Consider the following 19,213-nt stretch of genomic DNA (forward strand, 5'->3'; position numbering starts at 1 on the left):
TTTATAAAATTCAAGTGAATGCTTCCATTTTCTAATGCTCTCTTCAATCTCTTTTTTTCAGACCACAAGAGCTTTTGTTATAGAGGTCTTCAGTTTTTGGAAGCTATTTTGAACTCGATTATTTTCCCGATTTCTTTCTCAGTGGGTTCATTTTTGATGTACAGGAACACAGTTGATTTTTGTATATTGAGGTTGTATGCTGCACTTTCTTGTACTTGGATAGTTAGAATTAGCATTGTCAAATGGCCATATTATCAAAATGATATATAAATTTAATTAAATTACAATCAAAATAACAGCGACATTTTTCAAAGATCCATAAAATATTCTAAAATTCATATAGAACCAGAATTTTTGAAAGATACTTAAAATAGCCAAAGCAATCCTGAGCAGCAGATCAAACTAGAACATGTTATAATCTAGGACTTCTAGTTATGTGACAAAGATACAGTAACGAAAACGGGATATTCCTGGCACAAAAACAGGTGTGTGGACCGCTGGAATAGAATGGTGGATGCAAATACAACCTCAAACAAAGCCAGCCTTGTGATTCTTTTGACAATGGGACCAATAAATTTCCCTGGAAAAAAGTAGCCTCTTTAACAAGTGCTTTTGGGAAATGTGGTCGTCCATGTGCATGAGAATAAATTCTAGATCTCTGTCTATTTTCTTGTATTAAATCAAATAAAATCGATCAAAGACTTAGCTATAAAATGGAAGCACTGAATCTGCTGGAAAAAATTGATAAAACTCTTGGAGACATAGACATAAGGAAAAGTATCCCAAATAGAATCCCAACTGTGTAAGATATAATACCACAAATGGAAGTATAGCAAATTTCAAAAGCTTTAGCATGGGAAAGGAAACAACTAATAAAGTGAAGAGACAGCCTACAGAATGAGAAAAAAAACTGTGAACTACTCTTTGGGAAATGAATTAATATCTAGAATATATGAAGAACTCAAAAACATTAGATCTCCAAATAATACACCATATAAAGACGGGCAATTAAAAATGAATAGAAACTTTCCACAAAGAAAAACAAATTATATGAGAAAATGTTTGGCATCTCTGACCATAGAGAAATACAAGTCAAAACAATACTAAAGTTGCTTCTTATTCTAATAGAAATACAGTAATCAAAGACTCAAAAACCAACCAATGCAGGCGAGACTGGGGAGAAAGGAATCCTTCTATATTGTTGGAGGGAAAGTAAATTAGTGCAGTCACTATGGAAATCAGTGCAGAGATTCCTCAAAAAAGAAAACAAAAATTAAAAATAGAAATTCCATTTGACCCAGATAAAAATCTTTTGGTTTTCTTTCAGAAATAATTAGGGTGATGCACGCACATCCATATTTACAGCAGCACAATCCACAATAGCTAAATCTTGTGGGCAGTATGCCTACTGACAGATACATGTATAAAGGCAAAGTCATATTTACATAGTATGGATTGCTACTCAACTGTAAAAAAGTTAGATCTGAGACATTTGTAGGAAAATGGATACATACTAGACCGTTATCAGATACAAAAGGTTAATATCACATGATTTCTCTAATATGAGAAATCCAACATCTTCACAATACAAGGCAAATAAAAGAGAAGGCAGGGCACAGGGAAATGGGACCTGTGGAGAGGAAAGCAGAGAAAGAGGGAATAAACATGACCAAGATGGGATACGTGTGTGTCCCAATTCCCCAAGATGAGTGTAACTGCTATGTATTAAACACCTAAACTAATCAATACAAACTGGACGAGAATTGACTTGGAATGAGGAATACTGTACCCTGATGTAGATCAAGCTCATAACTATTTCATACAAATTAACCAAGTAGTTATTTTAACCTTTTAACTGGAAACTAGCCTATCACTCCATGATTTACAGTTTTGAGATACCTTATGATCTTAATCATATTCGTGAACATTTATATTGCTATTAGGGAAGCTGAAAAATACCAACATGTTTGTAAATTTTAAATAACTCTTCCTGTAACCATATTTATTTCACCACAAGTAATAATGTTAGAAATTCCAATGTATATATTTTACCAAGTATTTAAGAAATCATAAAGAAATGAAATAATAACTAGGTAAATAAACCATAGTTGAAAATAATAACTAGATAACTAGGCCAGAGTTGAAAATAATAACTAGATAAACAGAGCAGAGCTGGAGCTGAGTATATGTGATACTCCCAGCATTATCTCTCACCATCAATATTTAAGGCCTTAGAGCAGGTTTTAATGTTCTCTCTAATGAAATTTTCCCTCATTTTTTGAGTGACATTCTTTTCCTTGTCCACACAAAATAAGTTTTACAAATTTCAAAGAATATCTTGTAAACTATAGAAATACAGAAAATCAATGACAACAGAAACAAAAACAGATGAAGTTTCCATCAATTTGGGTTAGCCTACCAGGGAAAACTTCAAATAACTCAAAGTTAGTGAAATCTAAAATTATGATTGGAGAGAAGGCAATTAGCAGGTGTTGTTGAATGTTACCATTATAAGAGACTGTGCTTTTTTACTTTTTACTTTTTTACATTTTTCATTTCTTCAGTGCAGAGCCTATGGCTTAAATTGCCTCATCGTCTAAGATAACTGTAGGAGCTTCTAGAGGACTTTGGTTCATCCACTTCTAAGCAGTAGGGGCTAGAAGTAAAGTGAGGCTGAGTAAAGGGTCTCTCAGTCCAACACATTTTGAACAACGTTGTGTGAGTGTATGTGTGTGTGTTTGTTTGGGATCTAATCCAGGAGCTCATGCATTCCATGCAATGCTTTACCACTGAGCTGTGTGCCTAACTCAGCCTAATACTTACAGTTTTATATAATTGAGCAGAACAGTTTCATGGCCAATCAGCTAAAGGAAGAAGTGTTCTATTTACCTCCAGTTTAAAGAGACTTTCTCTTATCCAGGAATAGAGTCATGAGTGATAAGCAACACTGAGTTCAATAGGCACTTAATTACTTTATTTCCATGGGAGAATTTAATTTGACTAGTTTTGCTGTAGTGAAAATTTCTTATTTTTTATTTATGATCTGCTATGAGAGTTATTTAACCTTTAAAATGATAGTATAAGATGGGCAATACTGAAATCGGCTATTAATAATTGATACTATGTATATGAAAATTCAAGAATTGCTGATTTATGTGTTTGTGTATAAATGTGTAGAACCCACAGAGTTTTCATTTCATTAATCAAAGTTCTAATGTTAATCATGATATCAGAAGATTAAAAAGCGTAGTCATCTCCCTCTTGGTGTCTATGCAGGATTAGTCCCTGGATACTCTGCAGACACCAGATCTGCAGATTTGTGAGTCACTTGCTTTGCTGTGTAAATGGTTGCTCTACTGTATCATTTGGGGATTAATGGCAAGGAAAAGAGTCTATATATGATTACTAGAGACACAATTTTTCAAATATTTTTCAATCCATGGTGGGCTAAATCCACAGATACAGAACTCAGGGACATGGCAGACTGGCTGTATTGCAGAGGGATATTTTTAAAAAGTCAACCTAATTAACATTTAGATGAGACGGGGGAGGGGGAGGATAGTTTGGCTACTGTCACCCATTTTAAGGGCTTTCTCGCAGAAAAGGAATTGAGTGTTCTATGTGACCCCTCAAATGTAAAACAGAAATCACTATTTGAAATTTGTATTCATTAACTGATTTTCTCAGTGATTCACTAAAAGAGTACCTACTGTGTGTTACTCAGTGTTTCCAGTTTCTGACAAATGCAAGAGTAAGCACTCTTGACTGCATTACAGTGAGTCAGATAGACACCAACCAACTACACGGATAATTTCAGATTAAGCCTCAGTGAAAATGAGGCAGGCTCTGAGTTCATTATGTCAGAGAAGATGAGCTGCTGACATAAGAAGCCAGAAAGTCTTCTCTCACACCTGATCATGCGCTGGGCCTCTGAAGGACTCCTCTCTGTCTCTACAGCATTTTTCAGGACTGTCTATTTGTCTTCAGGTTCATTTCTACCCCTGCTCTATGTCACCATCGTCTCTCATAGGGACTACAGTAGTCTAAATAAAACTTTTAAAAAATGTATATCAGGTTGTGTTGCTTCCCTACTTAAGATGTACTAATGACTTCATTTTAGAGTTTAAAAAATTTCAAACTCTCTAGCAAGACTTGTAAGATCATTCATAATGGGTTTCTGTTGAACTTTCTGACTTTATCTCAGTAATAAAATTCATTGTCCTTATTGTTTGTAGCTTCTATGAACCTTCTTTATGCTTTTAGAAATATGTCAAGCTCATCCTTGCCTCAAAACCTTTATACTTTCTGTTTCCTCAGCCTGGAATACTTTATTCATACACCTTCTAGGGCTGGTCCCAAAAGTACTGGGATCCAAGACCTGAAATGTGAGTAAGGGCTGGAGGAGGAATTTGTGCAGTTAGGGTCCTTGGAGGTCTTGTTTTCAGAGATCTCTTACAATTCACATTTCCAGTACTAACCACTGTACTCTACATTCCCATCTAGACACTGTCCTGTGACCTTTATTTATCATTTTTGTAATAAGATCAACAAAATTACCTGAGATTTACATGTGTTTTTGTTCTGTCTATATTAGAATATAAATCCTTGTGGTAAAGGCTTATCCAAGACTTGGCCAAACAGTTTGCCCATTTCTAAGAAAATTGGTTGCATGTGGTAACCCTGCACAAGGATGAATTAAGCAAAGTTTCTCCTAAGTTTCTAGGATATGATTTAATAAATGTAATGGCACTTACAACTCAAAAGAGGAGAGGTTTATTATTAGATTCACAATTTCAAGAATTCAGTCTGTGGACAGCTGGCTCAAAGGCAGGAGCCTCATGTCAGAAGCTTGCAGCAGGGCAAAACTGCTCAGTTTATGGTGGCCAGGATGCAGAACAGGGGTACAGTCACAGAGAGGGGCCAGATAGATTAGAGGAGTCCTCACAATCCTGTCTTCATCATCTACCCACGCACATGCAGATGTGTGCTTTATTAAGTTTCTGCATAGCTCCGACACTGATCAAATTGACAATGTAAGGTATGACACAGTAAGATGGGCTTCTTCTCATATGTAACTTTTAAAATACTGGCCTGGACTTTGCAAATTTTATTATTAAAGCTCTAATAGCATGTAAAATATGTAATACTAACTGTATAATTTAAATTGTATCTCTGTAATGGACTATAATTTAAATTGTATCTCTGTAATGGACTATACACTCATTTTGCCAGACTTTTGCTATTCGCTTACTGATATGTCTCCAGGGCCTCGGTATCTGTCATATGGCAGTTATCTTTTTATTATTTAATTAATGCATAAAATAGTCTATAAACATCCACAAGTATGGGAATTTATGTACTGGAGCCCAAAGGTAGAAAGATCCATAGTAAAGTTTCTTATACTCTTTTTTGATGTGTCTAGATATATGGTCTGTCTTCACGCAATATCTTTCTTTTCCGAGAAGTGTCTTCACCTCCTTCATGGAATCTCTGATTTGTGAAGATATTACATGGGAATACATTTTTACAATAAAATTATGCATTCTGGAGTTCAATTCTGAAATTAACAATCCCTTTCAAATATAAAAGTCATGATTCTCTGACTAGCGGAGGTCTGGACAGAGGTTGCCTGTCTGTTCAAACCTGTCTTTCAACCCTTACGAGTTGAGAGTGGAGATATTTTTATTTTTGTTAACCAGCTGTCTCATCTTTTGGAATATTCACAGGTAATGTGGAACTAGCTCTTCCCAGCCTACAAAAGCCAACTGAGTACATTTCTTCCCATGTCCACCATTAGCAACCTTATGTCACTTGCAATGGATGCACCTTAGACCGTAATGTTAAGTAAAATAAATCAGACACAGAAGCATAAATATCAAAAGCTCTCTCTTTTATGAGAGACCCAAAGCATAAATAAACTACAGAGCAGAATACAAGAGAATAGGAGATACGGAGATAGATCAGTTGGAAAAGAGAAAGGGAACAAGAGATGGAGGAAAGGGGAATTGATAAAAAAGATGTTATGTGCATAGTGACATGATCATTATGTACTGCAAACATGTGTTAATGAAATGTAAAATAAGAAATTAGTGCTGGTGTAGAAGTAATTTCATAAAAATCTCCAAACCCTAAATGTCGAGCTTTTGCAACCTCATTGACAAACGCAGCACTGTGTATGTCTGAGAGTGTGCTGGGCTTAAGGTAGGCTGCTTTGACTCTATTCCTTGTGTTGCACTATGAGTTACGGAAAAGTTGGACTTTAGCTGTTTCTAGCTTTTTCTCTCCATGAACATTGGGAAACTCTGGTTTCTTGGAGCCTTATTCTTTTGTTATTTTTTGATACTGGGAATCGAACTCAGGACCTTGTGCTTGCAAGGCAGGTGCTTGTGCCACTGAACTATATTCCCAACCTAGGAGTATTATTCATAAAATATACTTCTGGAGAAAAAAAAGAATACAAGGAGTAATATCCTTGCACAACACCCGACACATTTATAAGACTTTGAATACCAGTGTCTGTTTCCTTTTAAAATGTGAGATAGTAGAGTGGAATAAAGCTAGATACTCATGAAGTTCTTTTATAAGGACATAGACAGATGTGCTTAACTATGGCCTAACTAACCATTCATAGCCCTGGTTGGGTGTATTTATCCTGGCTCAATTCTGAATCATCTGGGATCCAGAGGAATGGCTAGTTCCCATCTGCAGCAGTCTTAACTGAGAATGCTGAGCAAGGTAAAAGTCAGTTAGCAGAAAGAGGATCAAATACTCTAATGTAATTATCCCAAACTGAATTTAGGCAGCCAGAGGGAAAATGATATCTCCAACGTGGTTATGTTCTTTAATGTTATGTTGTCCCTGAAGAGAAAAATGGTCTGAGAAAAGGTGGAGCTTAAGTAACTTGAAGCATTAAGCAGCTTTGAATTGAAGGAGCACTCAATCTGAGGAAAGCCTTAGTGGCAGGACTGGGCTCTGTGACATGAATTCTTGCATTTTCCCCAAAGAGAAAAGACAAGAAATCAGAAGATAGATGTGTTTAAAAATTATGTTGGATTTTATTTGTAGAGGAAGAAGATTGATGCTTAAGTAAACTATAGGTATTTCTACTTTACTGATGTATGTGTAAACTATTGAAAGAAGCTTCTTTTGTGGCTTCAATAAAATTTTTATTACCTATCTACAGAAGTGTTAAAAATAGTTTTCACAGCAGCAGTAGTAAAATAGATAAATCCTTTGTCTTATTCTTACTGCTTTTTTAAAAACATAAATTGATTATGTTGGTACTGCAAAATGATATTTTTATTCTTGATATTAGAATGAAATATATATATATATTTATATATTTAAAAGGATGCACTTACAATATAGATATTTCACTTATTAAATGAAAATAATAAATGAAACACATAAGAGAAAGAAACTTTTTGTGTATTTTCTGTAAAATTTTTATTACATATCTACTAAAGTATTACAGTTTCACAGCATTAGTAGAGAAGTAGCTCATATGCAGAGTCTCATGCCTCCTTCTTTTTTAAAAATACATTGTTTATGTTAAGACTGCAAAATGATAGCTCCATTCTTGATATTACAATGAGAAATACGTATAAAGAAATGCATTTTTTGGACTTCCAGAGAACATTGCGGATAGATAGCAGAAGCTTCGGAGGCTCTCTGAGAAACTGCACTTAAAATCCAGGAATGGTGCTGGGCGAGAAATCCTAAGCAAGGGGAGATATACTTTGCCAACCCAGGAATGAACTAAACTAAGAGAAACCAACTGGAAATGCAATCCCGGTGAAATAACAGGAACAGATAAGGTCTCAGCTCGGAAGCTGGACCCCGCACCACTGGAAGCTGCGATTTGAATTTCCTGTAGCCACTGCTGCATCCCAATCGGCACGGCAAGGAGAGAGGGGTGAAAGCTCTGAGAGTGGGAAGTGGTGAATGGAGTTGAGAGCGGGACTGGCCAGAAGCCCTGCATCGACCTGCAGTGAGTGAGGGGATCAGGGACCCTTCCATTAGAGTAGGAGGCTTCAGCAAAGGACATATTGGGACCAGGCAGACTAGCCAGAACAGGTTGTTGCAGCAGTGACTTCAGTCACATATTCCCCTCTCAAGCAGGATTGGTGGGCAGTGCTTGGTCTGCCTAAGACCCAGTAGGCTAGCCCAAACCAGATCCCAGTGCCTGGAGGTGCACCCTAACAGTAAAGCCTTTGGTAGGTAGACCTGAAGGGGCGGACCCAGCATAGGCTGCCCAGGTCTCTGTCTCCCTAGTACACTGCAGTAGGTGGGAACACCTAGCCAGCACAACAAACTGACAGAGAAAGAAACTGGGCCTCCTATATTTGCTTGTATAAAAGGAACAAAAATATGGGAAGAGGGAGCAACAAGAAAGGGTCCTCAGTCCCCAATCCTGAGAAACATACAATATCAGACACGGCACCAATAGACATAAAGCGCTATCTCCAGAGCCGCACAGCTGAGTTCAAGAGTGAAGTTATTAACGACCTGAAGCAAGATATAAGTAGAATAGTTAGAGAAATGCTAAACACCACCCAAGAAAAGACAGATGGTGGAATGGAAGAACAGAAAAAAGGGGAGAATTGTTTGATGCAGAAAATAGAGAAAACATAGAATATGTGAAACAGGTTCAAAGAGATTACCAGGAAACTAAAAACTATCGAAAACTGGCATAACAGCTTGGAAGAAACTAAGGATAGATTATCTGAACTGGAGGACAGATTTGTAATATGGGAGCATGAAATGAAAAACTTCTTAAAAATAACAAAAACACAAACAGCAAAAATACAAAGGCTAGAAGATGATAAGAGGACCTATAATTTAAGAATTAAGAACATAAAAGAAGAAGTAGGGACACAAACAAATGGACTACAAAGGCTATTCACAGAAATAATCCAAGAGAATTTCCCTAATTTAGCAAAGGTAAAGATACTCAGATGTATGAGGCATACAGGACCCCAGCCACCTACAACCCAAACAGAGCTACACCCAGGCATATAATAATCAAAATTCCAGAAATCCAATATAAGTACAGAATATTAAAAGCCGTCAGAGACAAGAAACAGATCACTTATAAGGGAACAACCATCAGAATTACAGCAGACTTCTCGGCTCAAACCATCAAATCACGAAGAGCATGGGGGGGGGAAATAATTCAAGCTTTGAAAGATAATAACCTTCAGCCAAGATTGATATATCCTGCACAACTGTCCCTAGAAATTGATGGAAAAACAAGGTGCTTCTAGGATAAAGAGGAACTAGGGGAATTTGCAACCACCAATTCAACTTTACAGAGAATACTGTAGGATATTCTAAAAAAAGGAAAATACCAAGAATCCAGAAATAGTGGCAGAGAGGCCAGAATAATGGAGCAGAAAGTGAAATGAAGAAGACAAACTTACAATAAACGACAGAAAAAGAGCTCCACAGAAATGAGGCAGAGAAGATCGGATGGTAGGAACAGCTATTTTGGAAAAAACAAGACATCATAATAGCTAATGCTGATTTAGTATCCTTTTTTTTTGAAGTCCCATCAAATTTGTATACTTATGTCTCCATCAGTCTTAAAAGGTTGTATCTTATTGGATTTTATTATATATGATAATATAAGTAAAAACTTTTATAGACAAGGAGATTATACAGAAACGACTATTCATTTTCTGTTAATTTGTTCTAAATACCCTGTAATAATGTCATTTTCTTGAATGGTTTTATAGTGTCTTGATATGTTTGGCGCTACAGTATACAAAGTTATACTCAAAGATTTCAAGGAAAGAGACACTATGGTAATTATTTTTATGTCAGGATATCTTGTGGTGAAACACTATTTTGCTTAAATGGTTATGTTTTGACCTGCGCTGTTCTATTGTTATGCCCTCTTTTATCTCAATCCCCCCCTTTTTTAATTATTTACTTTTTTATCTTTTTAATTAAGGGAAATAAAAAATAGCAGGATACATTATAGTAACCTACTTTGATTTCCTATTAACTTGATTTGAAATCCTGTATTACCCTTACCATCTTGTTTTGACTGATTTTCTCTTATTCTGTTTTGCTTGATAGTACTAAGTTCGAAAGTATAGGCAAAACTGTGAAGACAATAAGATTCATTATGACGACAATTCTGGTTGACTATTATCTTCTTTTAAAGTCCTGTAATGTCTCCAATGCTTTGGTTTTATTTTTTACTGTTTTGTTCAATTTTATTATAACTGGCAATTCTTCTTAAAATAGCAAGAGGCAGTATGGTAACCATTGTTGATCACCTTGTATTTTGTTTTTAAATTATCTATTATGTCCATCCTTTTGATTTGACTGACTCTGTTCTGATATGTCGCATTTGGTTTTACTCTCTTCAAAAAAAGTAATAAAAACTGTGGGAGTAATAAAACCCAAAATGTGTAATTGTCATTGTATAAAAGAAAAGAAAAAAAAGTGCTCTAAAGGTTATAACTTCCTATATGTTTAAGTGTATAAGATAGTTAACCATATTACTGAGTTTTTTGGATCATTGAACAGAACTGTTTGCACTTTCACTGTTTGAAAGTCCACTTTATATGCTTCAATTTAGTAACTTGAACAACTATTTCTAAGATGAAAATATGTAATCTATTAACTAAGATTTCTTACTGTTTATTTTATAAATTTTGTATTACTTGTACGCTTTTTCTGTTTTTTTCTTTTTATCCTTAAATAAAAAAAGAAATTCATTTTCAAACTAAGACATTTTTAAAAAATGGAAAATAGGATTTTGTAATACACAAATTAACAGTATCAATCAAAAAATGTAGAGAAACATTGTTATTAGTAAATTGAGTGGACATTCCTAAAACACATTTGTGGATTTTTACTCTGAGCTCAATTCTTTCTATCAACTTTAGCAGCAAGATTGCCACACACATGAAAAAGAAATCATTTTTAGTTTAAGACTCTAACATGTACGATGCATGTACAAAATATTTATACATACAACCAACATAAAAATGCAATATGATTAGAGAATAGAAGTGTGGAGCTGTACTGAGAATTTAGAGAGCGAAGCAGTTTCATTCTGGCCACTGAAACCTGTAGTGATATGTCCAGTAAGATGGGGAAAATTCCATCAGTTTACAAAAAAGGAGACTTTTTCGCCAGCATAGGAGAAAATGTGAGACGATAGGAAAAATTGGATACAATTATATTATAGTAATTTATCTTAGCTAAAATTCAGGGAGTAACATAAGAGTGATGGATTTGAACTTTGGATGTAACATAGGAACTCCAAGGAAGGTTTTGCACTATCAATGGACTGGCCTCAGTAAGGAGTAATAGACCAGATGGTGGGAAATGCATTTAGGGTTCTACTTGACAAGTCAATGGGTAGAAATAATGGGCAATAGAAGATTGAGAGGCGACATGAGAGGCAGCACTGATACAAAAGAAGTTAACTAGCGATTAAGGAGGAAGACAGGGCAAAAAGCATTTACCTGTGTGTAGCTGGGATCCAATGCACAAGTCTTCAGATATTCTAGTTACAAGGGCATGATGCTGCAACGCAAGCCTCTCCATATGTGCCACTGCAATAATGATGCATAACATGGATTGCTGTGAAACTAAATGAGATTGTGTATATGAAATGGATTTATTAATTAAAACACTGAAGAAATGAATAATGTTATTGGTTTTATTATGAGGCAACACAGTAACATGGATAGGAAAATAGTACTGTTTCTTTTATAGATATGTGGAAAAGAAAAGAAAATATATGAATGAAACAATGATTTTAATTTTAGGAATATCAAGATGAAAATATTGTATCAATGTGAATGACAACAGAAAAAAAACAGAGTTGCTGAAAGAAGATTTGTTTTCAAATGATTAAAGTGTCAGTAAGGTCTTAGGGACCCACAAAGGGTTCTTATAGGAATCCAGACAGGAGTAGCCCACCTGCCTCAACCCTTAAGCTGAAAGACAAGGAGAGAAGGGAGATAGTTCTGCATAGCTAACCATCCCAAAGGAAGTCAGGAGTTACAGTCAGCTGAAGGCAATCTCACAGGAGTGAACCAGAGGACAAGAAAATTGAATATTTCTCTCTTTCTTTTCCTTGATATCCAGCTGAAATTCTTCACTGGCTGAAGCAAAAGGGAGCTGAGCACTGTAAGCACTGTTGGATGTAAACTAAATGCATGAGCCTCTGGGGACAGAGAGCCAGGGAGAATAAACCTGGAGAGCAAAGGGAGTACTTGGCACAAATACCAGTTGGGAGATCTAATAGGCACATGGACACAGGATTCTTCAAACAGTTTCAGAATTCATAAGCACTGGAGGCACTAACAATTCATTATACAGAATCTATTTATGAATTAGTGACTCCAGGCAATTTCAAAGATCACTAGAAGCATCTTTGAAAGAACTTTGGATCATGTTGGATATTCTACATTTAATAAAGTTTATATAGAGTCATGTTAAAGTGGTTTTGGAACTAGTTTCTCATGTACTTGGCCAGAAAAGAGAACTACTTGTGCTGGACAAATGAGAAAGAAAATAGCTCCAAGGTACTTATTTGCTACAAAAAGTATGTATTGGTAAGATAACTGTGAAAGCAGATTTTTTTAAAAAGTCCTACTCAATTAAAATGTGACATTTAGAGAGCTAAACATAATTTTTTTGAAAATCAAACAACAATGTGATTTTCCTTAATTTAAAAATCATAGTCATCAAATCAGTGAGCTTACACGAAAGATCATCTAACATAAACACATATCAATTCCTTTAGATTCTACTTCAGGATAATTTTATCTCTACAAATCTGTATATCTAGAGACATACACCTGAAAAATATAAAAAGTTTTTAGTGTGTCACATATTGTTCACTGTTTAAAAAATATGAACTGAAATTGTTAATTAGAGCGCATGAACTTAGTGTATGATGATATCTAGAATTTTTTAAAATGGTACAGTTGCTCCGGCAGATGTTTCCTTTATGCAGTCACCTATATTTTGGATTTCTCCAGTAGATTTCCTGGTAAATTTCTTAATATTAGCGTAGAGATAAATTTAAGCAGCAACACATCTGGGTCCCTTGGCTCTGGGAGTTCAGAGCACAATATTTTGCTTCCTTCAGTTTTGTGATTATTTTACTTATCCAACTATTGCATCTTTGTTAATACACTCTTCAGCTCTATTCCAAGGATTTTCACTTCATACAATGAGTACAGAGTGTTTAGAAAGAAATAAATTATTTTATACAAATTTCACTGCATAGTGCTATTGGATAAGTTCAAAATAATTAAGGATGCAAATAATAGGATCTAATATTCCGAATCAATTATTCTGTGAGACAAGTCCAGCAACACTGATGTCCATGAGGTATATTTTATTTCTCCTAACATGCAATGATTTTTATACCTGTAATTCTTTATATATTCTTGAAGAAGACTAATTTTAGATCCTGTGAGCTTAGATATCAGTAGACATAGATGTATAACTTTTTATAGTATAATTCATGGTACATGGTAGACACTCAAAAATGCCATGCTCTATTAAATGATGAATGTCCACATATTTGTTATTGTTATACAGTTCCAATAGATTTGACCAAGTTGGCTGTAACAGAAAAAATAGAATGAACTTATTTAATTTAGAAAGCCAGATCTATCAGTTGAAATATTTTCATTCCAAACTTTGTTACAGGACATACAGGCAAAGCAATATAGCAATAAAAGGTGAGGGGAGGGTGTTCACTGCGACTTTCTATGATTCTAGATGGAATATACTTTTATTATTTGTTTTACAGTATTATATTTATGATTTTCCCCCATAACTCTTAAATTACCGTTTGCTCTGCACTTTCAAAATGTAACATATAGCTAGCTCTAATCTATTGATTGTCCATCGACAAGAAAGAAAGGTAATATTAAAAATATGAAACTATTCCAATTAAAGCAAGGCCTTGAAAGAGTAGTTCCTGGGGTGAAGTGATTTTGATTTTATTATTTTTTTAAAAAACAAAACAAAACAAAACATAGATTATATTTGCTGTGTTCTGTTTTCCCTCATCATTTTGAAGTACAGAATTTGTTTATCTTTTCTTTTGGATTACTAATTTTGCATATAAAGATTATATTAGAAAGGAAATAGCTCTTGAATATTCTTGAGAAAATTAAAAATGCACTGTAGTAAATTACATTGTTCAATTAATTCTGTTTTCCTTTATCCCTAATTCTTGGAAACCAATATTACATTCTTGATTCAAAACTTAAAATAATTTTTGAAAATATTGCCCAGCAGGGACTACCTATTAAACTTATGGCAAATCTTTGAAAGGCATTATAAAAATCCCCCCAAAACTAGTCGAAGTGAAAAATTTTCTAGACAGTAACTTGTAATATTTTTAATTCTGATAAAATTATAATCTGATTTTTTAAATCAAAGCAAAATGTGTACTTTAAGAACTCTATCTCAGTATTTGTGAGACAAATAGGAGCTAACTACTTAATGGTATCTAGAGCTTGCTTTGGTATTTAAAGTTAACAACTATGTGTGTATCTTAATCTGTTTATAAGCATGATAAGATTGTGAAGCTATTTTAAGAAATTTTGTACATTTTCCATTATCATACTCAAATATGATTTCATATATATATGTATATATATATACATATATATATATAAATTTTAGACTATGTACAGGATTCCACACAAATTTCTTCACTTTGAATAAAACCATAACATTTCAAGAAGCTGGTAGAGGAAATTACTAATACAGTGATATTTCTGATAAGTCATTTGAGCCACAGAGTTCAAGAACTAAGTTAACTTATCTTTGATAGTGATCAAACCAAACTACTTAGAAGCAATATAAGGTTTTATCTGAAAGCTAAAGTAAAAAGTAATATGTTAAGGTGTTCTTAATTTCACTATTTAGTATGACTATATCGCTGACTCGTTAAGTGCTTTGGATTAAATGTTTGAATGAAATAATCAAGGGAGTTATAATCTAATAGAAAAAATATTAGGAAACAAACTACTTACTAATATCTAAATACTTGGGGTTGTTTTCATATAACACTTGGTGAGAAAACATTTCATTTACAGGGAGATTGTAATGCATATCTATTCAAAAATGCTAATTCTAGTCTTACTTTAGCCAAATCTTTCAAACATTTTCTAACCCATGCAGAAATATATCCTAAACCCTGACATAAGACACAGTTCTGTGGGCTTAAAAAAATGACAACACAATGCTTGCTATAATTACTATTAAAAGATGTAGCCTTTGTGGTACTTTGTCAATACTGATGCTTTGCAATAGCTAAGCTTGTTAAAAAGTAGGTATACTTTTCTTTCTGTCAATGTTTTAATATCACAAAAATTAAAAAGTTAGACACCCTGAACTTTTTCTTAGCTGTGATTGACACAATGATAAAACACTTTGAAGATTTAGTTTTGTCATATAGTGCCAAATATGTCAACTTGATAAGTAGAGTTAACATTGTGAATTTAATCTTAAACTTTTAAAAATAAAAATTTTAAGTCCTCAAACAGATATGTTATACACACACACATACACAGGCACTCTAGATAAGATCAATTTTTTGATTTCTTGGTAAATAAAATAGAGATTCTATTCATTTAATAATGGTGAAAATTTAAGAGTCCTACATGACTCTAATATGTGTGAGGCTTACATGTGCTTGAAAGCAGTGCTATGCTACCATATTGTTTAAGATTATTTTGGTGGTGTATCTGTAACAATTATCAACTCATAGAGCACATCTTGGATATAGAAAACATAAGACATTTCTATGGAACAATGGTCTAGTTCGATTGTCCCATTTCCACTTTTGGTAGAAACTATTGGCATTTGTTAGACGAAGTTCCCTCACTTGTTTTTGACGTACAAGTTATTTGGAATAAATATTTAATTTACATATTCATTTTATTGTATCCTTTCTTTTTCAATTTTTATGTCTGGATGGCACCCAAAGACAAGTAGAGTTTATGTGGTATTTTGTTCTATGTAATACTAAGACTGACACTTTGTATTCTTTCTACCTCTTCTTTCTTTTCTACTCCTGATAGGAAATTCCTGGATCCCTAACACCTTGCACTCACGTTAAGAAAATAAAACCCTTTCAAAGGAATCAACTAAAAAACACAGATTCAATTTATACTTGGAATAAATAGCTGGTCCCAAATTTCTTCTTCTATCTTGCATTATGCTTCGACCTCTATTTCTTATCTTGCTGTTGGTGGTGTTTCCAGAATTAAAGAGAAGTGGAAGGAAGAAAGAATAATAGTAAGAGAGGAAGACAGGGAGAGAAGGAGAGATGGAGAGAAGAGAGAAGAGGAAGAAAGAGGATAAAGAGAAAGAGGAGGAGGAAGAGGAATAAAGAGAGAGAAGAGAGAGTCTGAGCCCCGGTGACCCAATGTCAGGTACTTGGAGGAAGATTTTTCTCATAGGAGGAATTTGTGTTCTTATCAGACTTCATCACTAGAAGACCATCTTGGATTCTGGAAAATCTTTCATTCTTTACTGGCTTTTTACTTTCCTGCCAGTGTAACCTGGCAGATCAGAAAGTCACCACTAGCTTCTAATAGCTCAGATTTGATCACCCCTCTTACTAACTCATGGCCAGGATCCTGGTTAATCTCCCAATGGCTTTCTCCTGTGTGGAAGCAGTCCTTATAGATGGAAAGTACCCATGGAATTCTTGACACAGCAAAACCTAGGGAGATAGGTCAAGACCATTATAAGAACTCATCTCTTATTACAACCAAAATTACTAAACTGTTTATTCTTCTCCCTTGAAGATTTCTGTACATAAACCAGTCCTTTCTTTTCTCTAAGGCTGGAACACACATTAAATTCTTTGGAACATCCAGCTGAAAGCTGAAGTTAAAAGAGATAACTCTTGGCCTCTCTTCTTGGATGTGAGCAATGCACCAGAAACATGACAGTAGCTCGCCCTGTTACATGCTTCAGAGCACGGAAATCTCCAATGATCTAATGTATAGAGATTTCCCTGTGTACTTCTAAGACCTTTTTTAGAAACTTTGGGCTGTGGTTTATCTAACTCTCTTGGTAACAAAGCATCTCTTATCTTTATCCGGGAACAATCCCTTGTTAACACTCAGTTTTAACCAAAGTGTCACTGTAGCACCACGAGGTGGGAACACTGCACTGTGGGAACTCACTGAGATCTGCTCATTCAAGGGAGTCTCTGGACACCTCTGCCTTCTGCGCACATGGGTCCTCCCTGCCACACTTCCTGTTCTGAGCTCTCACTGTGTCTGAACTAAGTATTCTCCTGGCTTCCCATTCGCGCAACTCTCCACTGAGAGTTCAAAAATTAACACATAAGCTGTAGGAACAGATAGGATAGATGTAGTCACTACTGTAAATCATGATTTTTAAAAAATCCCTTTTATCTTTTCTCTGTCTTCTTCCACCTATTCAAATACTGTATTCTTATATTTTCTTGATAGAAAAAACTTAATCTATGACATTCATTCTCATTCTTCTCTGATTGCTTCGTTTCATTACCACAAAGAATTAAAACCAGCCAGTTCTGTTTTGAATTTAGATGTTCTCTGCTTACAGACATTTGTGTTTAGTTTGACTTAAAGCTATATGTCTAATTTTACTTACTAAAAGCATTGATTATTATGGTTGTGAAATTAAGCTTTTACAGTAGCTAAAATAATAAGAAATAATGGTGATTGTACATTGTATGAGTTTTCTTTTTTTTTAATGTTATTTTGAAAGTAGTAAAAATGCAACAGCACAAGACAGAACAAATCCAATCGAGACAGTGCAGTGAAATTGGTAGAGGATTTCACAGTAGGATACTGGGATAGTAGTAATAGGTACTATGGTATATTTCTTTAACTTCACAATAGTTGTCCAGTCAATTAGGTATAGCAAAGTCAAACCAAAAATAGAGCATTATAAAACCAATTGAGAATACTGAATAGAGCAAAAGAAAAATAACAAAACAAAACAGTGAAAACAACCTTTGCCTTCAAATAGAAGATAGAAGGAAATCCCCCATATTTTCTATACTGCATGTGGTCATCCTCCCAAGAGATGCTGAGACATCTATCCCCAGTAGCTATGGGGGGGGGGTGTGTGGGAGGGGTAAGGATGCTTGATTTTCAGCCCACATGGCAGTAGGCTCATAGGTAATGGTTCTCCTCCTGGCCCTCGCCACAGGCATTTACCAAGAGGGAGGTAAATAAGCTGCTTGAATCTCACCATGTCCAGATCTCAGGAGTTCTGGTTCTTCTCCTGGCATTCACTGCAGGCGCTTACCTGTATGAATTTTCTAATACTGTATCACTTCTTTGTATTGATGTTTGTTTACTAAAAGAACCATTAAAATATCACATATATTTTTGGGCATTTTAATATTTAAAGTGTTAAATGATATACTTAAAATGATGTGGAAATAATTTTATGACCCACTGTTGAGTGGAAAGAGTAGATAATTGGTGGAGTTTAGTTATGACTATCAAATTCTTATGTTATTAGTTTATTTTTCTTTGTATTTGTTGTTTTTCAATTTTGCTAATATAACCATACAAAAATATTAGAAATTTAATTAGAATCCAACAGAGTTGTCTTTCTATTCACTATGCTACATATTACAAGGCAATTGAAACTTTCAAAAATGTTTTAGAATTCAGATTCCCCTAATGAGTTTCTACATTGTAATAAGAAACTGTTTCATAGTAATTATTGGTATAGTGTAATGGATCATTTTCTGTAAGAAAAGAATGTATATTTTGACTTTAATGGGAAAAATTCTGCATAATACACATTGCTCATCCAATTGAAAAGAATGTAGAATTGATTCTTGCCAGCTTTAAAGAGTTGATATAGAAAGATAATATTTAATTACCACTAATTATACCAGTGAGCAGAATGATGTACAGATTAATGAGAAAACTTCACTGTTTTCATATTTAAAAGATGTTTGTTCATGATATATTTTCATTGGATAGCCTTCTTTTGTTAAGTTTTAATAAAGACTTGGACAATTAAAGGAAGTTGATATTTAACTTTTACCCCTTGAGTGATTATCCAAAATTAATGAAGAATCTCTCATTAGATAAAGAGGTAGAATAAATTTTCCAGTGTTTCTCAGAAAACTTATTCTGCATGGTTTAGAAAAATAGCATGTGGTTCATTTGATTTATTAATCAAATAA

At 34.5% G+C, this 19,213-nt stretch overlaps 1 protein-coding gene across 3 annotated transcripts in view; it reads left to right on the top strand.

Moving 5' to 3' along the window:
• The window catches only part of Gpc5 (glypican 5), a 1,275,996-nt gene that overhangs the window by 699,650 nt on the left and 557,133 nt on the right, over positions 1-19,213 (top strand). The gene's annotated exons all lie outside the window — the stretch shown is intronic.

Source organism: Cavia porcellus, unplaced genomic scaffold, assembly GCF_034190915.1.
Source record: "Cavia porcellus strain 051 isolate PalLab524CR breed Dunkin Hartley unplaced genomic scaffold, mCavPor4.1 scaffold_4, whole genome shotgun sequence".
NCBI classification, from domain to species: Eukaryota; Metazoa; Chordata; class Mammalia; order Rodentia; family Caviidae; genus Cavia; species Cavia porcellus.